Genomic DNA, 22,075 nt, shown 5'->3' with positions numbered 1-22,075 from the left:
CTGCTGCATTGGCACCCTGGGAGGGTGGGGCTCCTGCCTGCTCCATGGAGTGGGGGGCCCAGGCCTCCCTGCTGCAGCTGGCGTCTTGGCAGTGGCCAGCCATCTGGAGCCACCGCTGCCATCATTATTACAAATATTCATGTACAAGTCTTGTGTGGGCATATGTTTTCAGTTTCCTTGGGTATATATCTATGAGTTGAAGTTTTAGAACATATGTTAATTCCATGTTTAATCATTTGAAGAACTGCCAGACTGTTTCCCAAAGCAGCCACACCATTTTACATTTCTACCAGTAGTGTGTGAGAGTTCCAATTTCTCCACATCTTCACCAGCACTTTTATTTTCCGACTTTTTAATTCTGGCCATCCTAGGATGTGTAATGGTATCTCACTGTGATTTGGATTTGCATTTCCCTGATGGGTAATGATGTCTACCATCTTTTCATCCACTTATTGGCCATTTGTATATCTTGGAGAAATGCTCATTCGGATCCCTTGCCTATTTTTTTAATTAGGCTGTCTCTTTATTATTGAGTTGTAAGAGTTATTTTTATATTCTAAATCCAAGTGTCTTATCACATATATGATTTGCAGATATTTTCTCCCATTCTGTGGTTTGTCTTTTCACATGAGTGTCTCTCTGTCACTCAAGCTGGACTGTGGTGATATGAACATGGCTCACTGCAGCCTTGACCTTCTGGGCTCAAGCAATCCTCCTGCTTCAGCCTCCCAAGTCGCTGGGACCACAGGTATGTGCCACCATGCCATGCCTGGCTAATTTTTTTATTTTTGTAGAGACAGGCCTTTGACATATTACCCAGGTGGGTCTTGAACTCCTGGGCTCAAGCAATCCTCTCACCTTGGCCTTCCTAAATGCTGAGATTATAGGCATGAGCACCACATCCAGTCTTTTCACATTCCTTTTTTTTTTTTTTTTTTTTTTTGAGACCAGAGTCTCACTCTGTCACCCAGGCTGTAGTGCAGTGGCACGATCTTGGCTCACTGCAACCTCCAACTCCCTGGTTCAAGCGATTCTCCTGCCTCAGCCTCCCAAGTAGTTGGGATTACAGGTGCCCACCACCACACCTGGCGAATTTTTGTATTTTTAGTAGAGATGGGGTTTTGCCATGTTGCCCAGGCTGGTCTTGAATTCCTGACCTCAAGCAATCTGCCTGCCTTGGCCCCCCAAAGTGCTGGGATTACAGGTGTGAGCCACTGCACCTGGCCCTTCACATTCTTCTTTCACATCTTCATAGTGTCCTTTGAGACACAAAAGCTGTTAATTTTGATGAAGTCCAATTTATCTAATTTTTAAAAAAAATTTTTATTATACTTTAAGTTCTGGGATACATGTGCAGAACATGCAGGTTTGTTACATAGGTATACATGTGCCATGGTGGTTTGCTGCACTCATCAACCCGTAATCTACATTAGGTATTTCTCCTAATGCTATCCCTCCCCTTGCCCCTCACCCCCCAACAGGCCCTGGTGTGTGATGTTCCTCTCTCTGTGCCTATATGTTCTCATTGTTCAACTCCCACTTACGAGTGAGAACATGTGGTGTTTGGTTTTCTGTTCCTGTGTTAGTTTGATGAGAATGATGGTTTCCAGCTTCATCCATGTCCCTGCAAAAGACATGAACTCATTCTTTTTTATGGCTGCATAGTATTCCATGGTCTGTATGTGTCCTGACAGGGACTGCTTTAAACCTGATCAGTATGGGGAGTATTGCCATCACAACAGTGTTAGGTCTTCTAATCCATGGACATGGTATATTCTCCCTTTATTTAGATCTTTACTTTCTTTTGACAATGTTTTTGTAGTTTTCAGAGTTTTTCTTTTGTTAAATTTATTCCCAAGTATTTTATTCTATTCAATGTTATTATGAATTGAATTGTTTACTTACTTTCAAAAAGTATCTAACCCCTGGCAACTCCTAATTTGTTTCCATCTCTGTAATTTGGTTATTTTGAAAATGTTTTATAAATAGAATCATGTGACATTTTGAAGTTGGCTTTTTTTTTTCTTTCTTTTTGAGACAGAGTCTTGCTCTTTTACCCAAGCTGGAGTACAGTGGCTCTGTTACCCAGGCTGGAGTACAGTGGCTCAATCTCAGCTCACTGCAACCTCTGACCCCCAGGTTCAAGCGATTCTCCTGCCTCAGCCTCCTGAGTAGCTGGGATTACAGGCGCATGCCACCATGCCTGGCTAACTTTTGTATTTTTAGTAGTGACAGGGTTTCACCATGTTGCCCAGGCTGGTCTCAAACTCCTGACCTCAAGTGATCCGCCTGCCTTAGCCTCCCAAAGTGTTGGGATTACAGGTGTGAGCCACCACACCCAGCCTGAAGTTGGCTTTTTTTAACTCAGAATAATGACTCTGAGATCCATCTAAGTTGTTGTGTATACCAATAGTTTTTTCCTTTTTATTGCTGAGTAATACATGATATGGATGTACCAGTTTGTTTTACCGTCCACCTATTGAGAGACTTCTTGATTGTTTTCAGTTTTTGGCTAGCACAAATTAAGCTGCTGTGAACATTCATGTGTTTGTTTTTGGGTGGATGCAAATTTTCATTTTTCTGGGGTAAATATCCAGGAGTGCAACTGCTGTGTTGTATGGTAAATGTCTACTTTTTTTAAAAAAGAAACTGCCTAACTGTCTTGCAAAGTGGCTGTTCTATTTTACTTTCCCACCAGCAATGTATGAGAGATACTGTTTCTCCACATCATCACTGGCATTTGGTATTATCATAGCTTTTTTATTATAGCTGTTCTACTAGGTGTGGAGTGCTATCTCATGGTAATCTTCATTTGCATTTCCCTGTGACTAGTGATATTGAACATCTTTTCTTTTTTCTTTTTTTGAGATAGTCTTGCTCTGTCACAGAGGCTGGAGTACAGTGGTGCCACCTCTGCTCACTGCAGCCTCTGCCTCCTGGGTTCAAGCGATTCCCCTGCGTCAGCCTCTTTAGTAGCTGGGACTACAGGCAGGCATGACGGGGTTTCACTACGTTGGTCAGGATGGTCTTGATCTCCTGACCTCATGATCTGCCTGCCTCGGGCTCCCAAAGTGCTAGGATTACAGGCATGACCCACCATGCCCAGTGTGCTTATGTGCCATCTACATACTTTTTTTGATGAAATGTCTCTTCATAGTTTTTGCCCATTTTCTAATGGAGATTTTTTTTTTATTACTGTTGAGTTTTGTTTTTGTTTTGAGATGGAGTCTTGCTCTGTCACCCAGGTTGGAGTTCAGTGGCGTGATCTCACCTCACTGCAACTGCTGCCTCCCAAGTGATCCTCCTGCCTCAGCCTCCCGAGTGGCTGGGACCACATGCATGTGCCACCAAGCCCGGCTAATTTTTATATATTTATTAGAGATAGGGTTTCACCGTGTTGGCCAGGCTGGTCTCGAACTCCTGGCCTCAGGTAATCCATCCACCTCGGCCTTCTAACGTGCTGGGATTATAGGAATGAGCACCATGCCTGGCCAAGAGTTCTTTATATATTCTACATAACAGTCTTTGATCTGATATGTGGATATCAGGTATTTTGTTGCAAATATTTTCTTTTAGTTTGTAGCTTGTATTTTTTTCTTTGTTATTATTATTATTATTTGAGACAAGGTCTTGCTCTGTCACCCAAACTGGAGTGCAGTGGTGCAATCATGGCTCACTTGCAGCCTTGACCTCCTGGGCTCAAAGTGATCCTCCTACCTCAGTCTCCCAAGTAGCTAGGATCACAGGTGTATGCCATCATGCCTGGCTAAATTTTTTTTTTTTTTTTTTTTGGTAGAGATGGCATCTCCCTATGTTTCCCAGGCTGGTCTTGAACCGCTGTGCTCAGGTGATCCTCCCAGCCTCCCCAAGTGCTGGGATCGCAGGGATGAGCCACCACACCCGGTTAATTTTTGTATTTTTGTAGAGACGGGGTTTCACCATGTTGCCCAGGTTTGTCTTGAATTCCTGGACTCAAGTGATCTGCCCACCCCGGCTTCCCAAGGTGCTGAGTTTACAGGTGTGAGCCACCATGCCCCGCACTGAAGGATCTATTTCTAAGGTGGCTCAGTCACATGCTGGGTAAGTGAGTGTTGGTTGTTAGTGGAAAGTCTTAGTTCTCTTCTATATGAGCCTCTCCATAAGGGCTGCTTGAGTGTCTTTATGACATGGTGGTTAGGTTACTCAATAGTAAGCAATCCAAGACAGCAAGGTGAGGGCTGAAATGCCCTTTATGTTCTAGCCTGAGAAGTCACACATTAATGACACAGACTAGCTGTGATTCAGTGAGGTAGGGGACAACTCAAAGGTGTGAATATCCAGAGGCAAGGACATTGGAAACCATCGTGGAGACTGGCTACCACAGCTGGTCAATAGCAGAACTGAATAGATGCAATTCGACACAATCTGGCTCCAGAGTTAGGAAGCATAAACACCCTCTTATACTGGCTTAGTATGGTAAGATTTGGGCTGCCTGGGAAATGTGACTTCTGTAAAGTAGAAGAAGGGCAACTGAGGAAGGGTAGGTGGCATTTCTATTTTAGGAAAATAGAACAATTTTGAGAAAGGAGCATATGGAAACTGAGTATTTGGTTACTTATTTTCTTAAAAATATCCAGGCTGGGCCGGGCACGGTGGCTCACGCCTGTAATCCCAGCACTTTGGGAGGCCAAGGTGGGTGGATCACAAGGTCAGGAGTTCAAGAGCAGCCTGGCCAACATGGTAAAGCCCCGTCTTTACTAAAAAAATACAAAAATTAGTCAGGCATGGTGGTGCGCACCTGTAGTCCCAGCTACTTGGGAGGCTGAGGCAGGAGAATTGCTTGAACCTGGGAGGTGGAGGTTGCAGTGAGCCAAGATCATGCCACTGCACTCCAGCCTGGGCAACAAAGAAAGATTCCGTCTAAAAAAAAAAAAAAAAATCCAGGCTGTAAACTTCTTGGAAAGTTGCCTTATACCTCAGCCTGCTGTCCTGAATGACTGTTCCACATCTTCTCCAACCTCCTACACCTTCTGCCCTTCTCCTTCTCTACTGATGACATGGCTTCCTAACCTTCAGAGAAGATTCAGGCACATCTACCCACTGATAGTATCTATGCTTACACACTCTCCCTGCCCTCCTTGAACAGTCTGTGCTCCCAAGGTCAACTCTTCGACTCGGCTACTAGATCTCTTCTCTCAACTACTCAAGGACATTAGGCTTGGCAGCCATTCATCCCTTTATCTGAAATTTGTCTCTCTCTCGGCTCATTCCCATCAGCATATATGTCAGGCTATACTATCTTCCATCTTTTTTTTTTTTTGAGACAGGGTCTTACTTTGTCACCCAGGCTGGAGTGCAGTGGCATGATCTCGGCTCACGGAAGCCTCAACCTCCCAAGTTCAAGCGATCCTCCCAATTCAGCCTCCTGAGTAGCCGGGACTACAGGTGCACACCACCAAGCCTGGCTAACTTTTGTATTTTTTTGTAGAGATGGGGTTTCTCCATGCCCAGGCTGGTCTTGAACTCCTGGGCTCAAGGGATCCGCCTGCCTTGGCCTCCCAAAGTGCTAAGATTATAGGTGTGAGCCACTGCACCCGACCTTATCTTCCATTTTAAAAGTAAAACAAAAGCAAAAAACTTTCTCAATGCCCTTCCCCCTTCAGCTACTGTCCCAAGTCTCTGCTTCTCTTTAGAGCAAAAAAAAAAATTTTTTTTTGAGATGGAGTCGCTCTGTTGCCCAGGCTGGAGTGCAGTGGTACAATCTGGCTCACTGCAACCTCTGCCTCTTGGGTTCAAGCGATTCTCCTGCCTCAGTCTCCTGAGTAGCTGGGATTACAGGCATGCACTACCATGCCTGGCTAATTTTTGTATTTTTAGTAGAGACGGGGTTTCACCATGTTGACTAGGCTGGTCTCGAACTCCTGACCTCAGGTGATATGCCCGCCTCGGCCTCCCAAAGTGCTGGGATTACAGGCATGAGCCACAGCGCCCGGCCTACAGCAAAACTTATGGAAAGAATGGTCAGTTATCTGTCTCCACTTTCTCTTCTCTCATTATCTGTGAGCACATTTTAATTAGGCTTTTGCCCACATCGCTCTGCTGAAACTGCTCTTTTCAAAGTAGTCAGTGACTTTCATATTAAATTAAATGGTCATTTCTCAGGCCTTACTCTTCACTTATCATTGTATTGGTTATCTGTTGCTATGTAACAATTACCCTCAAATTTAGTGACTCGAAACAAGAAGCAATTATCTCATAGTTTCTATGGGTCAGAAATCCAGGAATAGCTTAGCTATGTGATTCTGGAGTAGGTTCTCTTATGAAGTTTCATTCAAGGTGTTGGCAGGGGTTGTAGTCATGTCAAGTCTTAGAAGGTTGGAGGATCCACTTCCAATATACTCACTCACATGTCTGGCAAATTAGTGTTTGTTTTTGGTAGTAGGCCTTAGTTCTTCACCATGTAGACCTCTTCATAAGGTTGCTTGAGCATCCTCACAATATGGCAACTGGCTTCTCCTCTGGGAGAAGGGATTTCAAAGAGAACAAAGCAGAAGTTGAAATATCTTTTATGATCTGGTCTCATAAGTTGCACCCCATTATTTTTGGAATATCTTACTGGTTACACAAGTTAGTCTGATTCAAAGTAGAAAGAGATTACATGGGGACATGTGTACCATGAAGCAAGAGTCATTGGGGGGCCATCTTGGAGGCTGACTAACAGAGTGATATATGACTCAGTTAATTGCTCCCTTCCCCCTCTCTTTCCTCAATACTCCATCATTCTTGATATAATTTTATTTCTTGACTTTCTGGATACCACATATTCTTGGTTCTCTTCCTACCTCATTGGTTGCTTCTCAGTTTTCTTTCTCTTTATCCTCTCAACCTCAAAGTGTTAGAGCCTCTTAGGGTTCATTTCCCATCTGTAATGGATGCTGTTGTCCTACTTAGATCTCCTTTACAGGGCTAGTTGTACCCATTCCTCAGCTCCTGTGAGTGTTGGCTACTAATGGGTCATCATTTCCTTCTCCTCTGGAGAATTGCTCTCCACAAAGTGGATCTGCTTTGCCTGAGAGATTAACTACTGCTCTCCACTGCCCCGCAGACCTGTCATTGACTAATGACTAATAACTAAATGAGGTCAAGTAAAAAAGGCCAATTCCTTGCCTTGGTAGAACCAGCTTTGTGGAATAATTCATGCTCCAGAGTTCTCACAGGATCAAACTAAAGACCATATCTTTGCCTAGCTCTTTCTCCTGTCCTATTCTGTTTCCCTCACTCGTTTTCTCCTGACAGCACTCCCTCAGAGATCACATACACTCGAATCCCTATCTCAGTTCTGCTTCTAGGGATTCTGATCTAAGACACCAACCCACTTTTTTTCTGTTTATACTCATTCCCTAGGCTTCCACTGCTCTTCAAACATACCAAGGGTCTGTGCCACCTCAGAATCTTTCTCTCTGCCTGTCACCCACATCCCCAGATATCTGCATGGTTCAATTCCTCACTTCCTTCAGGTCTCTACCCAAAGCTCACTTTATCAGAGAGGTCTTCCCTGTCCGCCTTATATAAATAGATGTATATCTCCATCTATCACTCTCTAACCCCCTATCAGATTAATTTTTTCAAAATGCATATTACCATTTGAGACATCATCTATCTACTTTTTATTTGTTTAGTGTCTGTCCCCTCCTCCGCTAGGCTATAAGTTCCATGAGAGCAGGGATTTTATTATTTTTGCTCATTGTCATTTTCCCAGTGCATAGAACAGTGCCTGACACATAGTAATTACTCAATAAATTATTTGTTGAATGAATGAATAAATGGACTCATTAATAGGAGAAACTGGGCCAACCTATAAAAAGCTTCCTTGTTCCCACCTATTCTCCCAACAGCCCTGCAGTGGGAAACTGGGCAAGCTCATAGCAGCAGCTAGAAATATCACTTTTGAAAAATAACAACAATATCTGTACCTAATTGAGTGCCTATTATGTGTCCAATACTGTTCTTGGCACTGTCACACATTAGCTCTAATCTTTAGAACTATCCTGCAAACTGGGTATAGAGCATGGTGGTTAACCAACCAAACTTTGGAGACAACGATTAAAATCTTGCCTCTGCTACTCTGTAACTATGTGATCTTGGGCAAGTTTTTGAGCTTGAAGAGTCCTAAATGTGGTTAATAATAGATCCCACCTCCAAGTGGCCAGCTCCTGGTACTATCACAATGTGTCCATGTTTGTCTCCTCCACCAGAGCAAAGTTCCTGAAAGTAATAACAGAGTCTCTTTCACAGAGTGGGTGGGAAGATTAAATGAGATAATGTATTCAAAAGATCTAGCAAACTGCCTGGAATATATTAGTTGCTTAATAACTCTTACTATTATTATTATACCATTTTTCAGATGAAAAAACACCAGTGATGTGGCTGGACTCCAGGGTGAATGGCCATGTCAGACCCCAGAGATGCTGCATCCTTAACCTTATTCTCCCAGCCTCAAAGATTCCCTAGGCATGGCAGGCTATGAAGCAGAGACAGGAATCAAGGTGATGAGGGCTGGGGCATTAAATGGTAACCTGGATGGACAGTAGACTAGGAGGCTCCTCTAATGCCGTATCACTGCAGGAGTCGCAGAACGTTGGCACAATTCAGGGAAGTCCCCCTAAGTTGAATTGACAGCCATTTTGATGGGATAGAGACTAAAGGTTGAAGTTAATTTGATTTCCAGAATATGAAGAAATTAGATGTTTTGGGCATGTATAAGTTTATGAACTGAGATTCAAATTCACAATATCAATAGTACAAAGCAGTGTATAATAAAGCCAAGCAATCAGCGCAATGGCTTTTCCTGGAATTCAGAGGAGAGAGATCATCAAGAGCAATCAAGAAAGGTTTCCTGGAGGATGGGACCTGGAACAATAATAGTACTACTAATAACTATTTATGGAGGGCTTGATTCTTTATATATTATTGATATGGTTTGGCTGTATCCCCACCCAAATCTCATCTTGTAGTTTCCATAATCCCCACGTGTCGTGGGAGGGACCCAGTGGGAGGTAATTGAATCGTGGGGGTAGTTACCTCCATGCTGTTCTCGTGATAGTGAGTTCTCACGAGATATGATGGTTTTAAAAGGGGCTTTTCCCTTTTCACTCATTCTTCTTCTCCCTGCTGCCATGTGAAGAAGGACACGTTTGCTTCCCTTTCTGCCATGATAGTAAGTTTCCTGAGGCCTCCCCAGCCATGCTGAATTGAGTCAATTAAACCTCTTTCCTTTATAAATTACCCAGTCTCGTGTATGTATTCACAGCAGCAAAAAATGGACTAATACAATTACTTCTTTTAAAGTATTCACAATAAACTAGCAATATATGTAAATGTTATCATCTCCATTTCACAGATAAGGAAACTGAAGCTCAGAGAGTGTAAGTAACTTTCTCATTATCATAAAGCTAATAAGTAGTTTGAGTCAGGATTTGAACCTAGGTCTATCTCTGGTCCTATGGAAACATGCCCATGGCCCATCCCTTTCCACACATGAGTGCCTGTCTTGAAGGATCAAGCTGAAACTCAGCTCCCTCCCCTTGACAGTGACATACCCAGCAATCCCAAGTGGATTCCCACAGCACTTTGATACCACCTCCAAGTGGCCACTTCCTGGAACTCTCACAATGTGTCCATGTTTGTCTCCTCCACCAGAGCAAAGTTTCTGAAAAATCAGAGACATGTCTTATTCGTCTCTATCCTCATCAATTTTGCAGTACTTGGCACTCAGTAGGCATCAAAATATTGAAAAAATTGATGAAGGAAAAAATAAATATTAAATACTGTGATACCAAAAAGCATCTTTTTGGGGGTTTTTAAAAGTATGCCTTGAGTTTCTCATGATTTTAAACATATATTTGATATGACTTTTTTTTTCTTTTTTGAGACAGAGTTGCCCTCTGTTGCCCAGGCTGGAGTGCAGTGGCGCTATCTCGGCTCACTGCAACCTCCGCCTCCCAGGTTCAAGTGATTCTTCTGCCTCAGCCTCCTAGGCAGCTGGAATTACAGGTGCCTGCCACCAGGCCCAGCTCATTTTTTGTGTTTTTAGTAGAGACAGGGTTTCACCATGTTGTCCAGGCTGGTCTCGAACTCCTGACCTCAAATGATCTGCCGCTTTGGCCTCCCAAAATGCTGGTATTACAGGTGTGAGCCACTGCACCCAGCCCGATATGACATTTTAATTTCTTTCATGATTCATGGTATTGTTGGAGAGACATCATTTACAGATATAAGAGGGACTATAAATAAACATATGAAAATGAAAAAGTATGAGATAGTAAATGATAATGCGCTAACTTGCATGGATTCTTTAATAATGCAATAGAAGTTTAGAAAATATAGAGACTGGTGTGATTTTAGGTGGTATAGGGAAAGAGAACTGAGGACAGCTTTCTGAAATGCTGTATTTGCTAGTTCTCAGTTGCAAGCAACGGAAATAGATTCTGAATAATTTAAGCTACTGAGCAGTTCACAGAAACACTGGGAAACCTGGAGAACCAGGCTCAAAGCCTAAACAGATATAACCACAGCCAAAACTACTCCAAAAGATAGTGTTTGGTGAAGAGTCTGCTGTCCACTATATGCCACATCTCACATCACTGACACCATCAGGCCAGGGACCTGAGCTTGGCACTGCTGCTAGAGCTGCATGAAAATTGGAAGTTGCTGTCACCAAGAACACCCTTCCCTTAACTCTGCTTATTTTCGTTAGTAACTCCGGAGTCAAGGCTAGGATAGCTGCATCTGACTGGCCCAGCCTAGGACAGTGCCAGCTCTGGCCGCAAAGGAGGCTGGGAAAGCACGGATCTGGTGTTTTCAGCGTCTCTAGTGACAAGTAGGATCTGCTTCATATAAGATTCTTGGGGTCTTTTTTGTTTGTTTGTGTTTTTGAGACAGAGTCTCGATCTGTCACCCAGGCTGGAGTGCAGTGGTGTGATCTTGGCTCATTGCAATCTCTGCCTCCTGGGTTCAAGTGACTTTCATGTCTCAGCCTCAGCCTCCTAAACAGTTGGGATTACAGGCGCGTGTTACCCCGCCCGGCTAATTTTTTGTATTTTTAGTAGAGATGGGGTTTCACCATGTTGGCCCATCTGGTCTTGAACTCCTGGCCTTAAATGATCCGCCCACCTCGGTATTCCAAAATGCTGGGATTACAGGCGTGAGCCACCGTGCCTGGCCTATATACGATTCTTTTTGGTTTTTTCTTTTCTTTTTTTTTTTTTGAGACGGAGTTTCACTCTTGTTGCCCAGGCTGGAGTGCAATGGCATGATATCGGCTCACTGCAACCTCCACCTCCCAGGTTCAAGCGATTCTCCTGCCTCAGCCTCCCGGAAGTAGCTGGGATTACAGGCACCCACCACCATGAGCAGCTAATGTTTTTGTATATTTAGTAGAGACGGGGTTTCGCCATGTTGGCCAGGCTGGTCTCGAACTCCTGACCTCAGGTGATCCACATGCCTCGGTCTCCCAAAGTGCTGGGATTACAGGCATAAGCCACCATGCCTGGCCTATAAGATTCTTAAAGTGGGAAATTCTCATGGGCTGAGCAGCCTCCATCCCCATCTCCCAAAAAAGAAATGTCTACTGCAGTTGGCCAAATCTAGAGGGCAGGAAAAGGAAGAAGGATGGTTAGACAAGAGATCAAGGAGTGGCCCAGGGCAGTGGAAAGAGCCTTGAGGAAGCCTAGGAGGAGTTTTTGAGGAGGGAAAGGTAAGGTGCTAAGTGCTTTGGAGAGTTCTAGGGAGAGTGGAAGTATTTGGATAGAAAGGGGTGTTCTGTGACCTCACCAAGAGCAATTTTAGTCAAGTGTGGAGGTAGAAGCCAATCATAGGAAATTATAGAGAAAACCAAAGTAAAGACATAGAGAAATCTCTCAAAAATATTGGGGACATTTGCCCCTATGAATCATCACGAAGACACAATCCAGTGTCATCAATTCATCACTCATTCCATGACATGATTTGGCTGTGTTTCCACCTGTGTAGGGAAGGGAAGTAGAAAGTTGCCAGAATAGGCCAGGTGCAGTGGTGCATGGCTATAATCTCAGCACTTTAGTAGGCTGAGGTGAGAGGACTGCTTGAGTCCAGGAGGTTGAGGCTGCAGTGAGCCATGATCATACCACTGCACTCTGGCCTGGGCAATAGAAAGGAAGAAGAAAGGAAGAAGTGTGAGAAACGAACTCACCCATCCAAACCCAAAGAATGGACTCAGAGACCCAGAGAACAGTGAAAGTGAGACTTTTGATGACAGTCTTGCAAGATTGGGTGTCTGATAGGCAGGTACACCCAGCACAGTTTCAACAAGCAATTTATCCCCTCATGCACAGGTCCCTCTCCCAGTTCCTCATAGGCTGAGTACTATGGGGTCACAGTCTTCCCGGATGTTGCCTATTGATTGTTGGGTAGGGGCTTTAGGTGTTTTTTTTTCGGGGGGTTGTCTTGTGCATTTTATTGCAGCCCACAATGCGTTGCAATCCTAGTTAGCTCAAGGGCTCTTTAAGTGTTTGACTTATGACCTAAGTAGCTGGACAGACTGATAAAAACAGACAAAGTAAGCTATTTTGCAGACTAGTAAATTTTTATCTTAAACTTCTTTGGTTCAGGTGAAGACAACTAAGGCGGGTGGGGAGGCTGACAAGCAGGCATTGGCTATCCAAGCAGGGGCCTAGTATATCCTGTTTCTTCTGTAGTTTGCTCACCTAAGCCAATTCAAGGCATTTTGTCTTGGAAATGGACCAGTGTATGCATTATTTCCTTCAATTCCCTCCTCTTTTTCTTTTTACTCCTATTGGTCCCATTTTCACATTTATGTTTGTGTCCTTTGGTTCTTAAATTTATTAGGTACTCCTCTAGGGACTCCTATTGAGTTAATACAAGTGCTGGGATTAAAATAATTTGTTAGATCTCTCCAACTTCAGTGGCCATGTGGATTCTCGGGAATCTTATGGAATGCCAGGGTGAAGGGAATGGCCACTTGAACTAAAGCACAAGTTCCAGTCCAATTGGACAATAACAAGTTAGGGAGGTTTCTCTTCCCATAGTACCACCAGACATCAGCCTGGGGTATACGAAATGCTGAGTAGTTGCCTTTATTTGACTCACCAGTAATGTTTAGGATGTGGGTACAAGCTGAGAGTTTTCCCACAGGCTTACTGAACTCTGCCCCCTGCCTAGAGAGGCAAGAGGAGTGGTTCATATTCCCTTTGGAGAACGAGGGGATTGCTCTAGGGTCTGATCTCTGCAAGGCGGGAAAGAGCAATGATAGACTTTTGTAAGTCTTATTTCCCCATGCATTCGTGTCCTGGTATAGAGCCAACATGCAACACATTCCGTCGGGATTGGTATCCCATCCTAGGGAAATGGAACCACCTGTGCCTGAGGCTGCCCAGCACAGCATGCGTAACAGTTGGTCTTATTAAGAGCTAGTACTGGCCAGGTGCGGTGGTTCACGCCTGTAATCTTAGCACTTTGGGAGGCTGAGGCAGGTGGATTGACTGATTCAGCAGTTTGAGACCAGCATGGGCAACATGGTGAAACCCCATCTCTACTAAAATACAGAAAAAAAAAAAAATTAACCGGGCGTGGCATTGTGCAAGTAGCTGAGTAGTCCCAGCTACTCAGGAGGCTGAGGCAGGAGAATTGCTTGAACCCAGGAGGTGGAGGTTGCAGTGAGCTGAGATCGTGCCACTGCACTCCAGCCTGGCAACAGAGCGAGACTCCATCTCAAAAAAAAAAAAAAAAAAAAAAGGAGCTAGTACCAAAAATTTGACCCATTCATCAGGCATTTACATCCCCATATTCAGTCTCAATTTCTAAAGTCTGCCTCAAGTCAGTTACCTTAATTATTTTTATTCTCTTAGAGTTATTGTCTGGTGGATTAAAGGAGGTAGTGGGAGGCCGGGTGTGGTGGCTTGCGCCTGTAATCCCAGCCCTTTGGAGGCCGAGGCGGGCGGATCACGAGGTCAGGAGATCAACCATCCTGGCTAACACTGTGAAACCCCGTCTCTACTAAAAATACAAAAAAAAAAAAAAAAAAAAAAAAAATTAGCCAGGTGTGGTGGCGGGCACCTGTAGTCCCAGCTACTTGGGAGGCTGAGGCAGGAGAATGGCGTGAACCCGGGAGGCAGAGCTTGCAGTGAGCCGAGATCACGCCACTGCACTACAGCCTGGGGGACACAGTGAGATTCCGTCTCAAAAAAAAAAGGAGGTAGCGGGACCAGGAGTTATAGTAATCCTGGGTGGGCTCGGGGTGGAGTTGGTGACTAGCCTAAGAGCAAACCGTTCCACCGGATTGCTCCCTGAGATATCTGTTCCTAATACCTACCTCCAAGGTTCCTGGTCTAGGGTAGCTGGGTTGTTTATGGTAATTAATATAGGATTGCATTCTAAATTTCTACAGTTAGGTGGCGTAGGGCCCTTAAACAAACGTATTTTATTCTATAAGGGTTTGTTTTTGGAAGAATGACTCACCCAACTTTGATATTGAGTGGTCCACCAGACCTGATTCCAGCTAGCACAGGGCTTCTCTGAGAGGGCCCAATAACAGTCTGTTTTAGGACATAGATCTTTGTCTGCTTGTGACAACTGTCTGTGGTTCCCTAAATTCCCACAAGGTAAGACTTGGCAGGTATTAAATTTTATAGTTTGGGGCAGGGTGGAGGTCTTGGTTATGTTGACTATTAGTTTGGATATTCCGTACTTTCCACCCCTAGTACTGGGCCCTATTCAATACTTAGGTCTTCTTTCACCCCTTGTGTTAGGATTAATCCTAACCATATCCACCCCCAATGACGGAGCCTGCTTATAGCTTCCTTTTAGGTTTTCCTTAGAGTTGGCTTTAAGGGTTCCTTAGGTGATCTATACACTTCCCATTCACCTTTTTCCCTTCCTTCTGGGGTTTCTTTTACCAGTCTCTTGACCCGAGTGTGAGTGTCCACCCCTGTTCAGCTGTTCCTACGGCTGTCTCAGTGATCACGAGAACTTGATAGGAACCTTCCCAGCTTGGGTGGAGATTGTCTTCTTTCCAAGTCTTAATTAGCACCAAGTTGCCAGGCTGGAAGTGGTGACCTGTGAATTCAAGAGGCAGGGTTTGAGTTAGAAGTCTTTTTAACCTAAGGGATGACAGGGTGGAGGATATGGTCAGTATGTAATTTCTTTTTTTTTTTTTTTAAGACAGAGTCTCGCTCTGTTGCCCAGGCTGGAGTGCAGTGGAGCGATCTCGGCTCACTGCAAGCTCTGCCTCCTGGGTTCACGCCATTCTCCTGCCTCAGCCTCCCGAGTAGCTGGGACTACAGGCACCTGCCACCACGCCTGGCTAATTATTATTATTTTTTTGTGTGTGTTTTTAGTAGAGATGGGGTTTCACCGTGTTAGCCAGGATGGTCTTGATCTCCTGACCTCATGATCTGCCCGCCTCAACCTCCCAAAGTGCTGGGATTACAGGCTACAATTTCTTAAAAATTGGTCTTTGGTTTCCATAGTAGGAAGGTCAGTAGTTCTGCCTAAATACAGGAATGCTTTGTAATGGCCTTAACCCAGGAGGTCTTCCTCCAGTACTGTTTTCTAACTACCTTTTTGTTTATTTTTTGGCAGGTTACACAACCCCCACACACTTGTTTAGCAAGGGTATAAATCCCTATACACCCGTAATTTTTGAGTATTGCATCACACATGGCCTGAGGACCCCAGTGACTTCCCTTATGCAGTATGGACATTAGTTGTCTCATAAGGGGTTTATCATTTCTCTCCCATTACAGAGCACCCACCTTCCATCCTCAGTATGAGTGGCTCCTATCTTGCCCAGTTCTTCCTCCTCCTCCTCTTTAGAAAATTGGGGTCTTAATACCACCTTAGGGATATCTGGGATTGGGCTAAACAGTCTAACTTCTTCCTCCAGGAGACTTGATTAGCAGCTTCATCCGCAAGCCTGTTCCCTACAGCTTCTATAGTGTTTCCTTTCTGATGGCCACTTACATCAACTACGGCTACCTCTGCTGGAAGCAGGAGGCTTTTTAAAACTTGTTTGACCAGTTCCCCATGTACCAGTTCTTTCCCCCCGTGCTATTTATTAGGCCGTGCTTTGTCCAGATTTTTTTCAGAAGTGTGTATTACTCCACAGGCATATTTGGAATTAGTATATAGTGCCTTCTTGGCCTTCTAGGAGCTTTAGGGCCTGGTTAAGAGCATATAATTCACAGGTTTGGGTTGACCAGTTATTGGGTAATCTACCTTTTTCACATAGGATTGTTTGTTTCCATTAATGACAGCATAGCCGTCGTGTCTTTTACCATCTATCACTCGGGATGACCCATCCACAAACAGCCTTATTCCATCATGTAGTGGAGTTTCTTTAAGGTCTGATCTAACTTTAGTTTGATATTCTATGATAGCTAAACAGTTACAGTCTGATGGCTTCTTATTATCCTCTCCTTTCCATGAAAAACTGGCTGGAGTTAGGTTAGGCACGCACCTCCCCAAGGCCCGTTGACCCCAGGGGAACTTGGGGAGGCAAAGGCCTGACCAGCTGGCCTCCCAGGGTGCCTTTGGCCAGGCCCTGCTGGGTCTGGCTCTGGGCCAAGAGCTGCCAGCCTGTGGTGCCTTCCCTGATGGGCACACTCATTAGCAAAGGCATCCCTGGCTCTGGCCTCCCTTCCTCTTTCTTTGCTTCGAAGGCACCATCCATCTTCCTGGCATGCCGAGAGCTGTGCTGTTTTTATTTGATGCCACCCCTGCTGATGACCCAGCAACTGCAAAGGGTCTCTGGTTTGTCCCGCTCTGGGAGGGGGCTTTTTCTCCTCCTCAGCTGCAAGAATCCTCCCCTGGCCCAGCCTGGCTCTGGGAAACAGAACTTTCTTTCTTTCTTTTCTTTTTTTTTTTTTTTTTGAGATGGAGTCTAGCTTTTTGCCAGGCTGGAGTGCAGTGGCACGATCTTGACTCACTGCAACCTCCGCCTCCCGGTTTCAAGTGATTCTCCTGCCTCAGCCTCCCGAGTAGCTGGGATTACAGGCACGTGCCGCCCCATCCAGCTAATTTTTGTATTTTTAGTAAAGACGGGGTTTCACCATGTTGGCCAGGCTGGTCTCCTGACCTCAAGTGATCCGCCCACCTCGGCCTCCCAAAGTGCTGGGATTACAGGCATGAGCCACCACGCCCAGCCGGAAACAGAACTTTCATACATCCCACCTCAAAGCATCTTGGCGGACTTCTCCCCAGCACGAGCTCTCTCTACTTCAGGGACTGCAAACTGGCATCCTCTCTCGCCTGTACTGGGTTTTTAAGTTTTTTGAACTGATCCCCAGCATTTAAAAATCATATTTCATGTAAAAAGTCAGAATTCTGGCCTCTGAGAAAGCAGACAATTTGGCAACACAGGGCCCGCACTGTAAGAATAGCCGAGCACTGCGGCCCCTTTAACACGGTGTGCCCTCTTCAGTTAGCCACAGTCCCCACCCAGCCCTGCAGCCCTCCTTCTCATCTTTTGCTGGCCCTGTAGTCCTTTGAGTTTACAACCCTAATTCTGATCTTCCTTATGTAGCCTGCCAGCCCTTCTGCAGACTTACTGGCAGCTGCCCCTGGTGGACTTACAGCCTCTCAGTAAAACAACAACAAAACCTTAATGGTCATCTCATCCATTTACCCTTCCATAACCTGAATCCTCTCTACCACCTCCTGACAAACAGCCATCTGGTTTTTTTTTTTTTTTTTTTTAGATGGAGTCTTGTTCTGTCACCAGGCTGGAGTGGAGTGCAGTGGCAACTTCTTGGCTCACTGCAACCTCCGCCTCCCGGGTTCAAGCAATTCTCCTGCCTCAGCCTCCCAAGTAGCTGAGACTACAGGCATGTGCCACCACGCCCAGCTAATTTTTGTATTTTTAGTAAAGACGAGGTTTCACCACGTTGGCCAAGATGGTCTCAGTCTCTTGATCTCGTGATCTGCCAGCCTCGGCCTCCCAAAGTGCTGGGATTGCAGGCGTGAGCCACCGTGCCTGGCCTGCCATCTGGTCTTTGTTGTAGGCAACCCATTACTCCTCAAGCAGCCTGATCCCAAGCTCTCCTTCACATCCGTTTCTCACTTGCATCGCTCAGTTCCTGGGCTCTGTCCTTCCTTAGTGGCCGCACTGTAACCTTTCCCTGCACCTCCTTGCTGCTTGAGCCTCTAGAACCTTCCCCCAGCCCAGCCAACTTCTCGGCATCCTCTCACTTCTTCTTGTACACTTTCTTCCTTTTACATTATTTTTCTCCCAAGTCTCACCTTCTGTGTCTCTCTTTGATCTCTGGCTTTTCCAGTCTTTCTCTCTCTCTCTTACTCATTTTTCTTTTTCTTTTTTTTTTGAGACGGAGTCTCGCTCTGTCGCCCAAGCTGGAGTGCAGTGGCGTGATCTCAGCTCACTGCAAACTCCGCCTCCCAGGTTCACACCATTCTCCTGCCTCAGCTTCCCAAGTAGCTGGGACAACAGGTGCCCGCCACCGTACCTGGCTAATTTTTTTGTATTTTTAGTACAGACGGGGTTTCACCGTGTTAGCCAGGATGGTCTCGATCTCCTGACCTCGTGATCCGCCCGTCTCGGCCTCCCAAAATGCTGGGACTACAGGCGTGAGCCACCGCGCTCAGCCCCTTACTCATTTTTCTTCTTCTATCTCTCTGTCTGTCATCCCGTTTCCTTTCTCCCTCATACTCAGTTTCTTCCTCTTTCTCTCTCTGGGCACGAGCTGAGCCGTGCTGTGCCCTGGCTCCCCACTTTCTGTCTGCAAAGATGAACAGCTCTGGCTCTCTTCTTTTTCTCTGGGCACCAGTGCACCTGCACAGTGTCTTACACTGTCTACCCTGTCTCAGCTGCTTAGTCCAATGGCTCCCACACACACAGATGCATGGCCAGCTCTCCCTTGCCTTCAGGGTCAGCAGCTTAACTTTCTCTCTCTCTCTGGCCCTCCATATTTGCCGTTTCCTCCCCTTTCTCTTTCCGATTTTCTCTCTTACTTGTTCTCTTTCTCTGTAGCAGGACGAGCCACAGACAAAACTCCTCAGACACCGAGTTAAAGAAGGAAGGAGTTTATTCGGCCGGGAGCATCGTCAAGACTCCTGTCTCCAGAGCCGAGCTCCCCGAGTGAGCAATTCCTATCCCTTTTAAGGACTCACAACTCTAAGGGGGTCCGTGTGAGAGGGTTGTGATCAATTGAGCAAGCGGGGGTACGTGACTGGGGGCTGCATGCACTGGTAATCAGAACGAAACAGAACAGGACAGGGATTTTTACAATGCTCTTCCATACAATGTCTGCAATCTATAGATAACATAACCAGTAAGGTCAGGGGTCCATTTTTAACTACCAGGCCCAGGGCGCGGCGCCGGGCTGTCTGCGTGTGGATTTCATTTTTGACTTTTAGTTTTTACTTCTTCTTTCTTTGGAGACAGAAATTGGGCATAAGACAATATGAGGGGTGGTCTCCTCCCTTATCTCCCTTTCTTCTTACAAAAACCTTCTGAGCTTCCCTCAGTCATTCCTTAATCAGTTTTTCATTCCATCCATCAATCTTTTGCAGTTTCTTAGGAATATCAGGCCAGCTTTTAGTCACAAAATTAACCTTTAAAAGCCTTTGCCCTACTGGATCCTCTGGATCTAATCTTGAATATTTTCTCATATGATCCCCCAGCCTCTGCAGAAACGCAGAGGGAGTCTCCTCTTTTTCTTGTTGGATCTTGAATGCTTTCAAGACATTTTGTGTTCTAAGAGTGGACTTTTTAATCCCTCTAATTATTCATTCCCTTAGGTCCTGCATTTGGGCCCAATCTCTGGGGTTATTGCTATCCTCTCTGGGATTTGCTTTTGGGAATTTCTGCTCAGCTAGCAGGACTCCTTGCCCGGGAGGATGCTGTCTCTCCCAAATGGTCACGGCTGCCCTTCTAATCATTCCCCTCTCTTCCCCAGTAAACAAAATATATTCATGATTGACATCATCTCAGCCGAAGTATAAAAATTGGGTCCTAAAAATTGATCTAGCTGCTCTGCTAAACTGAGGGGATCTTCCAAGAGTGGCCTCATTTCCTTTTTAAAATTCGTAACCTCAGTACTTGTTAGAGGTACACTCACAAATCCAACTTCTCCCTGTCCCACAAGGAATTCTTTAAGACGGTACGTATTAGACATCTACTGTTTAGAAGAAATGGGGAAATTCTCAATGTCCTTCTTACATTGTTCTAATTCTTTCCTTAAGTTTGGATAAGGATTTAAGGGAGCACTGGGTTTAGCTCCTTCATGGCCCCCAGATTCCTCTTCCTCCAGCCTTCCTGTTGCCCCTGATCTCCCTGTCCTCTACTTTGTGAGATGTATGGGGGTGAGGGCAAGCGTGTTAGGGGACCCCAGGGCTTTTCATTGGGTGAGGGCTCTTTACTATGCTCTTTTTTTTCTCTTTAAGGGGGAACATGGGGTTATTCACTAATCCAACAAAGAGCATAACCCATGTCCTCTGGTGAGGATGGCGTTTCATCATTTACATACAGAATTAAACCTTGGCACACCCAATCCACATCTGAGCCAAACTTAGGCCAAAAGACCCAAGGCTGATGAATGGGCTCTTTGGGCCAGATAAAACAGCAATACTTTATCATCTTTTGCTTTTCCTTGTCCCTGGTTTGAGGATTAGCCTTTCAAACCTGCAACATTCTCCCCAAAGGACTCTCTAGGAGAATGTCAGAGGGGGTGTTTCTAGTTCCCTCTTTCCTTTGTTCCCGAGGCCTAGAATTCCTGTTTCCCATTTTCAGTTAGTCTCTGTGTCTGAGCTTTTCCCTGCGTACTCAGCCCCCTTACTGGGAGGTTTCTTGCACACCCCGAGACCTCTGAAAATGCCCCACCACCAAGACAGTACTTACAGTCCCATTTTCCCACCGTGGTTCGTGCACGAGGTTGTCTGGTTGCCGCGGTGCCTGCTTTTCTTCCTGTGTCACTTTTGTTATCTCCTGAATCATGGTCTCCGGTTTGTCTGTGGCTTCTGTGGGGAGCCGGGACATCCAGACAGAGCGGGCCACATAAATCAAGTGGGGCGCATCTCCCCTCTCCATGCAGGCACAGAGATCCCCGTATGGCCACCAGATTGTGAAAAACAAACTCACCCTTCCAAACCCAAAGAATGGATTCAGAGACTCGGAGAACAGCAAAAGTGAGACTTTTAATGGTGGTCTTGCAAGATTGGGTGTCTGATAGGCAGGCACGCCCAGTATAGTTTTGTTTGTTTGTTTGTTTGTTTGTTTTTGGAGACAGAGTCTTGCTCTGTCACCCAGGCTTGAGTGCAGTGGCACGATCTCAGCTCACTGCAACTTCCGCCGCCTGGGTTCAAGTGATTCTCCTGCCTCAGCCTCCCGCCAGTACAGTTTTAACAAGCAATTTATCCCCTAGTGTGCAGCTCCCTCCCCCGGTTCCTCATAGGCTGAGTACCATGGGGTCACAATCTTCCCGAACTTTGCCTATGCTTGTTGAGTAGGGGCTTTAGGTGATTTTTTTTTTTAGGGTTGTCTTGCTGCATTTTATTGCAGCCCACAATGCATTGCAATCCTAGTTAGCTCAAGGGCTCTTTAAGTGTTTGACTTAATGACCTAAGTAGCTGGACAGGCTGATAAGAACAGATAAAGTGAGCTAGTAAACTTTTATCTTAGAATAAAACTTCTTTGGTTTAGGTGAAGGGGTGGGGGACAGAGGCCGACAAGCAGGCGTTGCTATCCAAGCAGGGGCCTAGTATATCCTAGTTCTTCTGTAGTTTGCTGACGTAAGCTGATTCAAGGCACTTTGCCTTGGAAATGGACCACTGTATACATTATTTCCTTCAAGAGGAAAGCAGGAAGGAAGGAAAGGAGGGAGGGAGGGAGGAAGGAAGGAAGGAGTGGTTAGTTGCTGGGACAAATTTAAGAGGCGGTAAAGTTTGCTATTCTCTTAAACACGTTTAAGTCTAATTCTTCAAAATTACAAAAGAAAAATGCACTTATCACAACCAGGGTGTAGCTGCCATTTTAAGTTTTAACAGCTGTATAAGATTCCTAGAACAATGTCCAACAATTTATTTTTAT

At 45.3% G+C, this 22,075-nt stretch overlaps 1 long non-coding RNA gene across 2 annotated transcripts in view; it reads right to left on the bottom strand.

Annotated features, from left to right (window-relative positions):
• LOC107975146 (uncharacterized) overlaps window positions 1-22,075 on the bottom strand; it is a 39,104-nt gene that overhangs the window by 5,559 nt on the left and 11,470 nt on the right. For both annotated transcript variants that reach the window (XR_010157716.1, XR_008548504.2), the window contains 3 exons: window positions 14,900-15,090; window positions 9,579-9,688; window positions 6,387-6,497 (listed from right to left, as the gene is read on the bottom strand). This is a non-coding gene — a long non-coding RNA (uncharacterized LOC107975146). The remainder of the gene's footprint in view (window positions 1-6,386; window positions 6,498-9,578; window positions 9,689-14,899; window positions 15,091-22,075) is intronic.

Source organism: Pan troglodytes, chromosome 5 (genome assembly GCF_028858775.2).
Source record: "Pan troglodytes isolate AG18354 chromosome 5, NHGRI_mPanTro3-v2.0_pri, whole genome shotgun sequence".
Taxonomy (NCBI): Eukaryota; Metazoa; Chordata; class Mammalia; order Primates; family Hominidae; genus Pan; species Pan troglodytes.
This window is presented reverse-complemented; position numbering and strand designations above follow the sequence as displayed.